Source organism: Megascapheus bottae, chromosome 17 (assembly GCF_031878675.1).
Source record: "Megascapheus bottae isolate mThoBot1 chromosome 17, mThoBot2.hap1, whole genome shotgun sequence".
Taxonomy (NCBI): domain Eukaryota; kingdom Metazoa; phylum Chordata; class Mammalia; order Rodentia; family Geomyidae; genus Megascapheus; species Megascapheus bottae.
The window spans coordinates 2,071,862-2,079,969 of record NC_143525.1 but is presented as its reverse complement, the minus strand read 5'-3'; the positions used below and the strand labels follow the sequence as shown (position 1 = coordinate 2,079,969).

The 8,108-nt window shown below is 41.9% G+C and overlaps 1 pseudogene; it reads left to right on the top strand.

Annotated features, from left to right (window-relative positions):
- The first annotated feature begins 591 nt into the window (after nucleotides 1-591).
- LOC150050774 (ubiquitin-conjugating enzyme E2 E3 pseudogene) lies at nucleotides 592-1,215 on the top strand (annotated as a pseudogene).
- The last annotated feature ends 6,893 nt before the right edge of the window (nucleotides 1,216-8,108 follow it).

The following is an 8,108-nucleotide window of genomic DNA, read 5'->3' as shown; positions in this document are numbered from 1 at the left end:
AGGGCATGAGGCAGGCAGAAGACACGGTCTCCCTGTGCAAGACTCTTACTGTGAATCATTTCTGTTCAGCATTCAGCCCCAAATCTAAAAACCCCAGGGCATCAGCTAAAAGATGGTTGGAGAGGAGGGAAGCAGAGCTATAGGAAAAGCCATAGTAAAGCGGAGCCTTGGGAGACTGGAAAACACTCCAGGTGGTCAGATTATGTGTGGCTCCTGTATGGGCCTCCAGACTAGGCAGGAAATATGAGGAGGAGGAGGAGGAAGCCGGGGGGAGGATGGGAGGACAAAGGTGTGGAGGATGCAGGGAGAAGGGCTAGTGACATGGGTGAGGGTGGTACTCACCGGTCTGGATTCAGATCCTTCGTTTGCCATGCTGCAGGATTCCTGGAGTCACCTGTTGAGATGTAGTGCTTCTAGGAGATTCTGTGTGTGTGTGTGTGTGTGTGTGTGTGTGTGTGTGTGTGTGTGTGTGTGTGTGTGTGTGTAGATTTAAGCTCAAAGCTCTGGGTTGCCCTTTGTCATGTCTCTCCAGAACTCTTTAGGCTCTAGGACTCTAAGAAAGGAAGTTTTCCAAGAGATCACTTCATCAAAATGTCCAGTGATAGGGAAAGGTCCTATGTTGAGAGCCCCTGTACCAGCAGTGGCAGGTCAGATGCAGACCAGCGAGACCCAACCACTCCAGAGCCTGAAGAAGAGGAAGAAAGAAAACCTTCTGCCACCCAGCAGAAGAAAAACGCCAAACTCTCCAGCAAAACCACTGGTAAGTTATCCACTAGTGCTAAAAGAATTCAGAAGGAGCTAGCCAAAATAACCCTCGATCTTCCTCCTAACTGCAGTGCTTGGCCTAAAGGAGATAACCTTTATGAATGGAGAGCAACTATACTTGGTCCGCCAGGCTCTGTGTATGAAGATGGTGTGTTTTTTCTGGATATCACATTTTCAACAGACTATCCATTTAAGCCACCAAAGGTTACTTTCCGCACCAGAATGCACCTCTGCAACATCAACAGTCAGGGAGTCATCTGCCTGGACATCCTTAAAGACAAATGGAGTCGTGCTTTGACTATTTCAAAGGTTTTGCTGTCTATTTGTTCTCTTTTGACAGATTGCAACCCTGCGGATCCTCTGATTGGAAGTATAGCCACTCAGTATTTGACCAACAGAGCAGAACATGGCAGGATAGCCAGAAAGTGGACCAAGAGATATGCAACGTAATTCACTAATTTGTATACAGTGTCAAGGAGCAGAAGGCATTTTCTCACTGTGCTGCAAATCGTTATAGCCTTTACAATACAGACTTCTGTGTATATGTTATACTGATTCTACGCTCTGCTTTTATCCTTTGGAGACTGGGAGACTCCTTAAAAAGGTAAATGCTGTCAAGAGTAGAACTTTGTAGCTGTAGGTTAGTTATGTTTAAAACGCCTCTTGCAAGTCTTGCTTCTTTGGGATATCAAAATGTATTTTGTGATATACTAAGGATACTGGTCCTGAAGTCTATGAAATATAGTACATTTTAGCCTAATTCATTATCTGTATGAAGTTATAAAAGTAGATGTAGATGACTAGGGATTATGTCATTTGTATTAAGCCCAGAGCTATTTCTCGAGTACATGGTTCATGCTGTGGTGAAAATGTTTTACCTTTTATCTTTGTCAGTTTGCAATGAGAGGATTTCCTTTTACCCTTTGTAGCTCAGAGAACACTGGTGTATCATCTCAAACACAATAGTTTCCTGTCGTAATGTTTCAAGCAGTCTTGTCAGAAGGTGTATGTGAGATGATTGTTGATGAAATAAAGTTGTGGAGATGAAGACTGACTACTAAGGACTAGTACAAATGTAAAGTTTATTAGATTGAAAAATCTTGTCAAATGTGAATTTTTTTCCCTTTAAATCTGAGTGGGAGAATACAATGGGCTTAAATATACAAACTAGATTTAAATTATTTATCTCAAAAAGCCATACAGTTTTTCTTTGGTGTAATGCTAGAAAGAATATAAAATGATGGCTCATTCAGGAGTCTGGAAATGTCTTACAGAACATTTTGCTTCTAAATTGGTGAATTCTTTTTAGCAATACTGCCATATTGACAAATACCAACTTTTATTCCATGGCGCTTTTTTTCCCTCCTTCTTAATCCTAATCTTGAATTTTGATGGTGCATTCCAATTCTTAATTGTGACATATGACCAGCCAGTATCAATCACCAAAGGCAGAGTTCATCACAAGACCTTTGTCAGCCCTTCAGATAGAATGGTGTATTACTGTGCATATGTGATAATATTTCTCAAATAAAAACAACAATTGTACTGTTAAAAAATATTGGGTGGGAGATACTATTCCTTGATTTGACATTTTTCTTGATTTTTTTGTTCTGCCCATTTGAAAATAGGAGCAAGATTAATACTAAACAAGATTACCATTTTTAAGATATAGCCAACCTAGACCTCTTTAGCTGGCCAGACAATAGATGTTCACAATTTTAGATTGGTATTATCACTCTCTCTCTTTTTGTTCACTTACAGACAAATCTAATACCACCACTGATCACCATTTTATGACCAAAACAATAAACCCCTCAATCCAATCTCTATTATATTTAAGTCTCTCTGGACCTAGAGTATAATTGAACACCTAGATATACAGTATTGCTAAACAGCCATCAACTGTAGATCCATGCATTATAAGAGTTTAAGGATGAACAGAGGACCAGCTACAGAAAAATAGTATGAAAGACAAGAGGGGAGATAAGAAAAAGAGTAATGTAGGAGTGTAAGATTAATATAGTAATGAAGAAAAGGGATAGAGTAGGGATAACTGACCTAAGGTGGTAGATAAAATAATTTAGTACAAAGTTTAGAAAAAATAAGATAAAACTTCTGAAAATAAGAAGAGTAATAAGAAGAAGATATAGAGAAAAGAGGAAGGTATATATAGGAGAGTTCAATGCTAAAAAATGTTTAAAGTAAAAATAAACAAAACAAAACAAAAAAAAAGAAAAAGAAAAAAAGGTGGGGGGAGATCACACATAATTGTGAGTTCTTAGACAAGAAACACTAGGGTTAAGAACCAACAGATTAAAAAGCAGGTGACTGTATCAATATAAATATCATTTGTATCCAGTCTGTACTCAGTGCTGTCACCATGTTTCTAGGAATGACCACAATGACAGAAGGAATGCAGGAAAAGAAAAAGAAAAAAAAAAAGGACAGAATCATAACATTAAAAAAAAGGGTGTAGGTAAAATGGCAAAAAAAAAAGAACATGTTAAAATGCAAATGAAAAGGGTAGAAAAAGAAAAAAAAGCAAAAAAAAAAAGAAAGAGAAAAAAAGGGGTATTCTTCAGTTTGGTTTTTCTTTTGGGGGGGACAGGATAGGAAACTTGTGTCTCCACTAAATTCAGGATCCAAACATTTCAAAAAGTCTTTTTCTCTTGTAATTTGGCTTTGCATTTTTTTGGATCAGATTGATTGATTGGGCAGGAAAAAAAAAATCAGTAGAGTCACGAGCAGCTTTGTTTACCAGGACTGTGGCCCGGCACAGGGGACAGACTTCAGCAAGCACTGGGGGTGGACGTCTGGCTAAGCTGCCTCTGGGAAATCCTTTGCCCTTTTGAATGATGGCGCTGCCAGCACCACCTCTCAGGCTCTACTTCGTTTGGCCAGATCTTTGCCAGCAGTCAAGATGGCGCTGCTCTCAGCTGGTGGGGGAGGGAATCCCTTCCCAATGCCTTTCCGCAAGCAGAAGTGGAAACTTCTCCTTGGAGGTACTCACTAATTGCTGGTTCTCCAGTTCCTTGAAGCTGGCAGGTCCATGCACGGCCGTGTAACAGCTCTGGGCTCGCGCAGGCTCTGTCTTGCTCTGTCTGCAGCCGGCAGGTCTGTGCCAAGAAGCGCTGTCTGCTCAGGTTCCTAAGAGAGCCTTTGTCTCCTCAGCCACTCCAAGCAACTGGTGCCGCTCCACGCTGTCTTCTTGCACCGGTTTTTCTGCCTTTTTCCTCTCTGATTGAGATCTCTGTGGTGTTACAGCTTACTTATGATGGATCCTTGGATATGAAATTTCTCCTACGACTCCAGAACTGGTATCTTGGCGAGAGCTCAGAAAGACTCACACAGAACTGCCACCATCTTCTGCCTATCTTCTGGATTGGGAGACTCAACATCGTGAAAATGGCAGTCTTGCCAAGGGCTATCTACAAATTCAACGCAATACCTATCGATATCCCAGTGTCATTCTTTAAATAGAAGACGCAATCCAAAATTCCATATGGAATCATAAAAGACCCCATATAGCAAAAATAATTCTTAGCAGAAAGAACAGCACAGGAGGAATTTCAATACCAAACTTTTTTTTTAAGATTCTTTTACGGAGCTATAGTGACCAAAACAGCTTGGTACTGGCACAAAAACAGGCCTGAAGACCAATGGAATAGAACTGAGGACCCAGATATTAAACCACAGACCTATGGCCACCTATTCTTTGAAAAGGGAGCAAAAAAAAATAGAATGGAAGAAAGACAGCCTCTTCAACAAATGGTGCTGGCAGAACTGGATAAGAACCTGCAGAAAACTAAAGTTGGTCTTTCTTTGTCACCCTGCATGAGGATTAACTCTAAATGGATCAAAGACCTAGAGGTAAAAGCTGATACACTGAAAACCTTACAAGAAGGAATAGGAGATACTCTAGGTCTCCTTGGCACAGGTCGAAATTTTCTTAATAAGGACTAAGAAACACAACAAATCAGAAAGGGTGGATAAGTGGGACTGCATTAAACTGCAGAGCTTCTGTATGGTAAAGAATATAGCTAGCAAATTAACTAGAAAGCCTACAGAGTGGGAGAAGATCTTCACTAACCATACAATGGACAAAGACCTCATAGCTAAAATATATCAACAGCTTAACAAATTGAATCACTCCAAAACTAATCTCTAAAGAAACTACCAACTCATTAAAAGAGGGGCCAAAGACTTAGAGTCTTCTCTGAAGAAGAAATAAAAATGACCTATGGACACATGAAGAAATGCTCGACATCTCTGGTCATAAAAGAAATGCGAATCAGAACAACTCTAAGATTCCACCTCACTCCAGTTAGAATGGCCAGGATCAAGAAATCTAATGGCCAGGAGGGATCACTACTACACTGTTGGTGGGAGTGCAAACTCCTCCAACCACTATGGAAAGCAGTGTGGCAGTTCCTCAAAAGATTAAACATAGAGCTCCCCTATGACCCAGCAATTCCACTACTTGGCATTTACCCAATCTTCCAGAAACAAGAACATACTAAATCCACTAGCACAGCGATGTTCACTGCAGCACTATTTACCATAGCAAAGATATGGAACCAACCTAGATGTCCCTCAGTTGATGAGTGGATCAACAAGATGTGGTATTTATACACAATGGAATTCTATGCTGCTGTCAGAAAGAATGAATTGCCCCATTTGTAAGGAAATGGAAAGACCTAGCAAAAATCATATTAAGTGAAGTAAGCCAGACTCAAAGGAACATAGGGTCAATGGTTTCCCTCATTTGTCATAATCAGTAGAACCTCGGGCTCCCCTAGCAGAGATACAGAATAGAGCAAAACCTTGATACAAAAGGCCATATAATATGACACTAAATGTAAGGACCTCCAGGATATAGAAACAAAAGCCATATAATGAGTGATTGTGGTCCTTAATGTACTATGTTATCTCTCATCTTTTTGCTGTCCCTTGGTTATCTCATATTGTTACATTATTTCACCTTGTTATCTGATATATTTTATATATGCTTAATTGGTTATTTGAAATTGGATAGGGAAGAGGGGAAATCAAGATGAGCGGGGGGAGGAGGGGAAGGAAATGGGGAACATGACATGAGAAAGGGTATCAATGTTTGTGAAGTAATGCACCATCTATTACTGAATATAATGTAACCTTCTATTAATTACAATAAAAAACATATGAAAAAAACCCTAGGAGCATGTGGCCAAAGACGGGGCAAACCTAGGCTGAGCCTGAGCAGCAGCAGGTGCACATATACCATACAAGGCACACAGCTTGCTGCCACCTCTCAGGACTTGCCTACAGAGCCAGGGCGCAGACTCTAGACAGAACAGGGTTCAGATGCTGATCCTCAGGCTCACAGGATCCTGTGTCTCCAGGGAAGTTACTTAGTGGAAACTTTACAACTGGCCCAAAAAACACCTGCTCCATCACCACAAATCCAGGCAGAGGGAAAACCAGCCCAAATATTCATCCTTTGTCACATGAGCATCACTGCAGGGGTGCAGATTGAAGAAGAAAGTTCCTATCATGCCATCTCTGGTATGAAATTACTCTGGGAATTTCCTGAGGATGCCTTAGCTTGCCCTGGGTCAGAAGAACCCATGCCTGGTGAGATGTAATCCTCAGAACTCAGACTCCTGAATAGCTAGAAGTACAGATGTGAGCCAGTAGCACCGGGGCTTTGTGAGGTTTTTGACTGTGACCTTCCTCTCTGGGCATCTTTGAGGATACACTGCATTCTGGGTATTGGTGACCTCTCTTACACAGAGTTAGGTGGCACTTCATGTCTCCCTGCCTGCAGGAGTGGTTAGTGATGGCTTCCTACTGTCATACAGCGTAGACACTAAACAGTAATTGTTAATTCACTCAGACATTTTTTTTTCTACTTGAAAAGTCTCTTCATGGGTCAGACCTGATTGCATTGCCTATTTCTTGCTGGGCTCCTGAGTGAAACCATCCCCATAAAGACTATTAAAGATATTGTTATTGAAGAGAACACTTTTCAATGAGGGATACACTCAAGAAAGCTTGGGGGGGGATGTAATTATTAGCCTTCAGATATGTCTAGAAAAGAGTGAAATGAAAAACAAGTCTCCATTTCCACCTCCAAAATCCTGTCTCTCTTCCCCAAGAAACAACAAATTTCCTCATCACCTACCATCCACCACCCCTCATCTTCCCACCCTCCTCCTCATCCTTCCCTTCTTCCTTGAGAGGACCATGAAATGAGGGAGGTGCACAGAAGCCACACCTCCCAGTGCAGCTGTTATGTCAAAGGAACCTCTGCACACCATTCTGCTGTGCTGTGGGGCACTGTTACCCAGGTACTGGTATCAGGCCAAGAAATCAGTCTCCAATGCTCTTCTTAGTACAAAGCTGAGGTCTCTGCTGGGTCCCTAGTGGGACTGGTCACAGGAAAGTGAGCCCTGGGGAGAAGAGGGAGAGGCAGGCACCATACCCCAGGAGTCCACGAGAGCTGTGGATGGCAGACCCAGCACCCAGGCTGCTGGTGCAGTGCAGTGGCCATGCCTGGCTCCAGTCAGAGACCTTGGACTTGAGAGCTGGCTCCTTTGCTCTCTGATTCCACTTAGCAAGTCCATAATCTCAGCTCCCTCCTTTGTAAACACAGAAAATAACAATGGTGATGGAAATGAAATAAGAATTTTTTTCTGTACGGCATATTTACAAATAACAGTAAGAATTATTAGTAGGAATGTACATGCCAATCATAAATCCTTGTAGCTGTACTTTAACAATAATTTTATGGATTTTTATTTGGGGTAGGGCAATTCTGGGAATTGAACTCATGACCTGGGTGTTGTCACTCAGGGGATCTAGTGACCCACCATTTAAGCACAATTCAGTGTGTGGCGTTTTGCTAGTTGGTTGGAGATGAGTCTCATCAGACTTTTCTGCCTGGGCTGACTTCACACCATGATCCTCAGATCTCACCTTTGTGAGCAGCTAGCCTTGCACACGCGAGCCACTGATTCCTGGCTGGATGAAGTCATCACAAGTGATGTTTTGTAAGGCTCCCAGTTAATAACTATCAGCAAGACCCATATCAGTTCCTGGAGAGGCAGTGGCAATGCCCTGTTAGCCAGGTGAGGTAGTGACAGGAACAGGGTGTGGTGAGGGACACAGCCTTGTCTACTGACTCAGAAGTAATTCCAGTCGTGTGCTGTTGGTGGGACTAGAAGCTCTGGAAGGGCTCCTGGAGTCCTCATTACTGGTGGTGCATTTGACACATGGAAGTGATGAGCAAAGCAGGAACAAATGGATCACAAGAGATGTAGGTGACATTTAGAAGACTCAACAACCAAACATGATGAGCAGAC